Source organism: Pseudonaja textilis, chromosome 3, assembly GCF_049901715.1.
Source record: "Pseudonaja textilis isolate UNSWEBS1 chromosome 3, rPseTex1.2, whole genome shotgun sequence".
Classification (NCBI taxonomy): domain Eukaryota; kingdom Metazoa; phylum Chordata; class Lepidosauria; order Squamata; family Elapidae; genus Pseudonaja; species Pseudonaja textilis.
In genome coordinates this window covers 16,216,642-16,222,831 of record NC_141992.1, presented here as the reverse complement: position 1 = coordinate 16,222,831, position 6,190 = coordinate 16,216,642, and positions in this window count along the sequence as shown.

Here is a 6,190-nt window from a genome sequence, read left to right as displayed (position 1 = left end):
GTAGAGTAGTTCACTTATTTTCACACATTTTCACTAAAATACCAGCAAACAGAACTGTACTTACTATATGGAAATCTTCTTTAATAAAGTATCCAGCTTTTCAGTAACGAGTGGTAACTTTTCCTTAGAGTGTTTTTTTTTTAACACTGTAGGTAAATTTATATCGTTAGACAATTAATACGATTTTTCTGCATTTTAAAACATCCAGTGACAAGACAATGGGAACAAACCGTCTTTTGTTAAGACCAAACTATTCCTAATGATCTTCTGTACCAGCAATGCCATTAATTCACAAGGCCTAGCACTAAGTCCCTTTCAAAAGGCCAAACAGAGCAGAACATGAAGTAGAAACTCTCAGTGTTTACTAGCTCTTTACACCATGTTGGTGGTCTCATAAACTGGGTGCGGAGAAATAGGTTCCAAAAACTAAGAGGAAAAGGGGGAATATATAAATCATCCTATAAATAAAATTTTGCCCTGGGGCCTTCATTTCACTTCTAAATAAAAGACTGCAAGTAAAGGCGTGTGCAGTGGTGTATTAACCATTAAGCAGACTAAGCACATGCTTAGGACACCAGGGCCAAAGGGGCACCACAAAAACTTTTATGTAGCCTAAAAATGGCTTCATTTGTACAGTATGTATAAAGGAGGGGGGCACCAAGATTTGTCAGTGCTTAGGGCACCAGTAAGCCTTAATCTGCCACTGGGCATGTGGAATTTAATGGAAATAATCACATATGAAACAAGGTGAAAGAGCTTTCTCAAATACTGGAGATCCAGATAGGTGAATCTGCAGTGACAGGATGGCAGTGGTACTGGGATTACAAAATTTAAGGGCTCCAGAAATTGTTGTTCCAACACATATGGAGAGCATTTAGTAAGGAAAGGCTGCCTTGGTATTCTTTGAGCAGTGCACAATGTGCCCGACAGGGAACAATAATCTTGGTTTCTCATCAGAAAGCATGTGTACAAAATGCAATAGACTAACAAATGAGAATGCAGGATATGAGCAGCCTTTTTTTGTCAAAGACCTTTGCCTCACATGGAAAAGGAGGCAGACATTTAGTGGGCAACTGCAAACAATCATTTATTTTCATACCAAGTATGGCAACTAAACTCTCCCTACTCTGCGCTTCCAAGCAGATATCAGAAGGTTGGATAGGTACAGTGGTGGGCTGCTACGGTTTGGGTGAACTGATAGTTGTGATCACTGGCTGGGCCCTGCCCAGCCACCCCTGCGCTATCTTTTCCATATATAACTAACTTTCTGGCTTGTTCTCCCAGCCCAAACTGACCAGCTGAGTTCTGCACCATGCCTGCTGTACTCACTGGAGTTGCCTGAGTAGATTAGCTGCATGTTTGAAGCTAACTAGTGAACCAGTTAATGTAAGTGCAGCCCACCTCTGGACAGGTAGATTTATCACAGAGGACTAGAAAGCTATAAAGGTAAAGGTTCCCCTCACACATATGTGCTATTCATTTCTGGCTCTGAGGGGTGGTGCTTATCTCTGTTACAAAAGAGCCAGTGCTATCCGACGTCTCCATGGTCATGTGCCCAGCACAACTAAATGCCGAAAGAGCACAGAACACTGTTACGTTCCCACCAAAGTGGTCCCTATTTTTCTACTTGCATTTTTATATGCTTTCGGACTGCTAGGTTGGCAGAAGCTGGGACAAGTAATGGGAGCTCACTCCGTTATGCAGCACTAGGGATTCGAACCACGGAACTTCCAACCTTTCTGATTGACAAGCTCAACGTCTTAGCCACTGAGCCACCGCACACATATAGAAAGCTATACGTACCAGAGATTCTCCATATAATTCTTCCTAGAGTTATTCCTGTGCTATGGCAGGATCTGTTTTGACATGGTCCACTTAAAAGCTATACATACAAGAAATGGTCCACCTACTATCATAGCAATAGCACTTAGACTTATATACTGCTTTAGAGTGCTTTACAGCCCTCTCTAAGAGGTTTACAGAGTCACCATATTTACCCCCAACAATCTGGGTCCTCATTTTACCAACCTCAGAAGGATGGAAGGCGGAGTCAATCTTGAGCCTGGGGAGATTTGAACTGCCGAATTGCAAGCAACCTGCAACCAGCAGAAGTAGCCTGCAGTACTGCACTCTTAAACACTGCGCCACCATGAATCCAGGAATCCTGACATTCCAGACATTTACATCAAATATTCCCAAGGGTGGGGACTTTCAGTTCAGGCTTCTTTGGCGATGGACCAAAATCCACAATCGTGCAAGGTTTTGATCCGTGCTCGCCGCTGGAGCACCTTGAGCTGCCCAGATTCGGGGCTGAAGCCACCCCGTAGAGGTGGTGAAGAAGGGGGAGCCATCAGCGGGGTTGAGAGCCGCATCTCTCCTCCTTGGCTGGCCATTACTCCCTTTCCCAAAGGCGGTTGCAGCAGTGGTCAGAAATGGCCACCTCAAAGAAGAACCTGACCGGACAAGATTGTGCAGGAGGAAGTTTAAAGGAGAAAGTTTGACTGACCGGATTGAATGGGGAACATCTATTTATGGTACCTGGAACCTGAATTTTAAAGACTAATACTATTCCTAAAAAAGTTCTTAAGCGGCGAAAGAGAAAGGGAAAGGAAACGGAATTGGCTTATTTTCCTCTCATATTGACAGTTTTAATTGATTTGGAACATTAAGAAGAAGAGATTCAAATAAGAAATTGATACTAATCCACTTTGACAATAATAGGCTATTTCTAGCTGAAAATAAAGTGTCAAAGGGATAAAGATTCTGGGATAATTTAAAATTTTTCTTAAAAAAAGAAAGAAAGCAGAGGAGGGAAAAAGGAAACAAGAGGGTGGAATCTAGAAAATAGAGGAGACCACCTGGAACTTAAAAAAATCGATAGTGGAATTTTAACAAGGCTTGCAAAAGATACATTGTAGTTGAAACTTTGTTACAAGAGAACAAAGCCCCTGGAAAGAGAAAGTGAGAAAAGAAGCAAGAAACAGTTTTGGATTATTGGATGATTCCTGGAACTTTGGATGGAGGATCCTAATGAAACAAAATAAAATCAATTGGGGGTTGTTTAAATTTTTTTTAAACGGCATCACTCCTTGAAGAGTTAAAAATGAGACTTAAAGAGCAAAAAGAAGAAGCGCAAGAGGGAAGAGGATCTTTTGGCTTCGTACTTCAATTTTTAGAAATGGAGATTTTGAACTATGGAAAACAACAAGAAATGCTGGCAGAACCAGAAGAGTGGGATAAAGAAGAAGCCATCTTTCATGACCAAGCAACTTTAAGTGGGGTAAAAAAGGGAAAGCGGGGAAAGGGAGTTAAAAAATTAAGCATCGAAACAACAACCAAAAAAAAGAGTCATTTAAAAAGCAATCATAATATCAGGAAGAAGCAGAAGGGAGGATCACAGAAGGGAGAATCAGATAGAAAAGGGAATAAAAAGGGGAGGGAGAAAAAGAGGGAAAGGAAAAGAAGCAGAAAGGACAGAAAAAAGGATATAAGGGTACAGGAAAAGCGTACAAGAATTAAAGGTATAAACCTATTTAAAAGACACACAGACAATGGTTAAAATTTAACTTGAGAGGATTCATTGTTATATTAGAAATAGAAAAGGGTTAGAAAATATGTTTAGATGATTAAAGTGATAAAAAAAATTGTATTTATGAAATATTTGTTTGTAAAAAGAATAAGGCTCTCAATGATTTAAAAAGAAAGTTAAAAAAACTGAAAAGAAACATGGAAGATTTTTATCAGTTGACAAGATGAATTTGAATAAGAATAATAATTTTATTGACTACTGTTAATAACTATTGTTTTGTTTTTTATTTAAAGACGGTAATAAATAAAATATGAAATATAGATGATTAAAGTGAAAGACAACTGATATTACTAGGTAATGTTTGTTAAAAGAAATAGAAATGTAAAAGATTGTCATTAATATTAATGGCAGAACGTACTGGAATAGAATAATTATTCCATTTACTATTCTTATACATATATACACAGATATATATACATATATACTTTTTTCTTTTAAAAATTTAGTGTGTATTTTTAAGGGAATGTACCAAGCAGAATTCAATTGAAATAGGTATGTGTTATAAAATAGAGGTTAAAAAATGTTATAACTGTAAAGGTGTACCTTAAATTTTTAAACAAGATTTCAAAAAAGATACACTCCAATTACACTCCAGTCTAGGTGTTACACTCCAGTCTAGGTGTTACACTCCAGTCTAGTAATTACAGGGGAAAATTTGTTTTATGAGAAAAGATAATATGAAATTGTAAACAAGACAGACAAAAGTATAAAAACATTGATTAGAAAGATTTTAAAAATTAGAAAAAGATATGTAATTGAATTAAGGAATGAGATAATTTAAAATAAGGCCATAGGAAGTAAAGAAAGGGAAAAGCTATTGAAAAAATTTGCAAAAATAGTTATAAGATATGGATTAGAATGTATAAGATAAAGATAAATATGTACTGAGTTTATGTCTGTATGGAGAAGTGATAACCCGCGGTCACGCTGTTCTCAAAAAAAGATATTTTATTTGTATTTGTATGTTTTGTGAAAACTTAAATAAAACTTTTATATATAAAAAAAAAAGTATTCCCAAGGGTGAATCCCAAGTATCTCCCTTCCATCTTTTTTGAGTCAACAACTTCGTGGCTATTCATTTCCCAAGCTTGAAATGACTTTTTCTAGTGTGAGAAGGAATGGTTCCCAACTCAGCAGTTTCAACACTTACAATTAATACTAAAAATAAATCAAAATCATTGTAAGGTCAAGGCGATCATTTTAAATTATAGGAAAATATAGGAGATTTTCGGAAGAACATGCTATTTAACCTGGGAGCTAATATCTACTCCTCAAAAAAAATGGTGGGAAACAACCATGTCAAAATAGTGGAGGAGGGAGGTAGAGGCACATGCTTATTCTTTGGCGTAGCATGTTTCTCAAAGCAGAAAATGTGGGCAGAAAAGTAATGGAACTGTTGCTGAAAGGTGTTAGACTGTTCTTAAGTAGGAGTTCCAAACTAGTTGCTGTCTTCATTTTCTTCACAAAATGACATTCAAGTGATATCAACAATCAAGATGAATATATTACCCAGAATTTTATATTTGTTCCAAACAATTCCAATTAGGCTTGGAAAAGACTATTTTGAAGACTTAAGTAAAATTGTGTTGAAATATAGATGGCAGGGTACGAAAGTGAGAATAAAACTAAAACTTTTGCAAGATGCTAGAATAAGAGGAAGATTTGGTTTGCCTAATTGGGAGTTGTACTACCAAGCTACAAATCTGATGTGCTTTAAACAATGGATAGCATTAAGAAATACTAGATTGCTGACATTAGAAGGACATGATCTGTTGTTGAGGTGGCATGCCTTCCTAGGGTATAAAGGAACTAAAACACAGAGGTATTTTAGAAGATAGTATATACGGGAGGCTCTGTGGTTAAATTGGGAGAAGACTAAAAGGCAATGTTATTTGAAAATTCCAGTCTGGTTATCGACTATTGAAGCATTTTCTTATCCTATAATATATAAAAAGGAACAAACAGTTAGATATGGTGAAATATTGAACGAAAAGGGTGAACTTAAATCTATGCAAAAACTGGAAGAACAAGGTATAAAGATGAATTGGTTTTCATATGTGCAAATACGTTCTAAGTATGATAAAGATTCTAAAACAGAAGGTTTCTATGATAAATTGACTGATTTAGATAAGATTTTTACAGGAACTGATGAAAAGGTGATTAAAAATTATATGGATATTTATTAGAAATTAAACTAGAAGAAGAACAAGTCAAAGAAACAATGATTGCTTGGGGGAAAAATTTTGGATATGGGATTGATCTAGAGAAATGGCAAAAATTGTGGTCTCAAAATTATAAAATGACAATGTCAACAGCATATAAAGAAAATTTGTATAAGATGTTTTACAGGTGGCATTTCCCCCTAGCAAGAATGTTTAAGAACAAATCTGAAAAATGTTGGAAATGTCATCAGATACCTGGCTCATATTACCATATGTGGTGGACGTGTGCGGATGCTAAAATATATTGGACTAAAATCCACACATGGTTGGAAAAAATGTCAAAAAAGCATGTAGACTTGAAACCAGAGATATTTTTATTGGGAATTTTACCTGAAATATACAGTAAGGAATTGAAATATTTGATTGTAAATGTATTAAC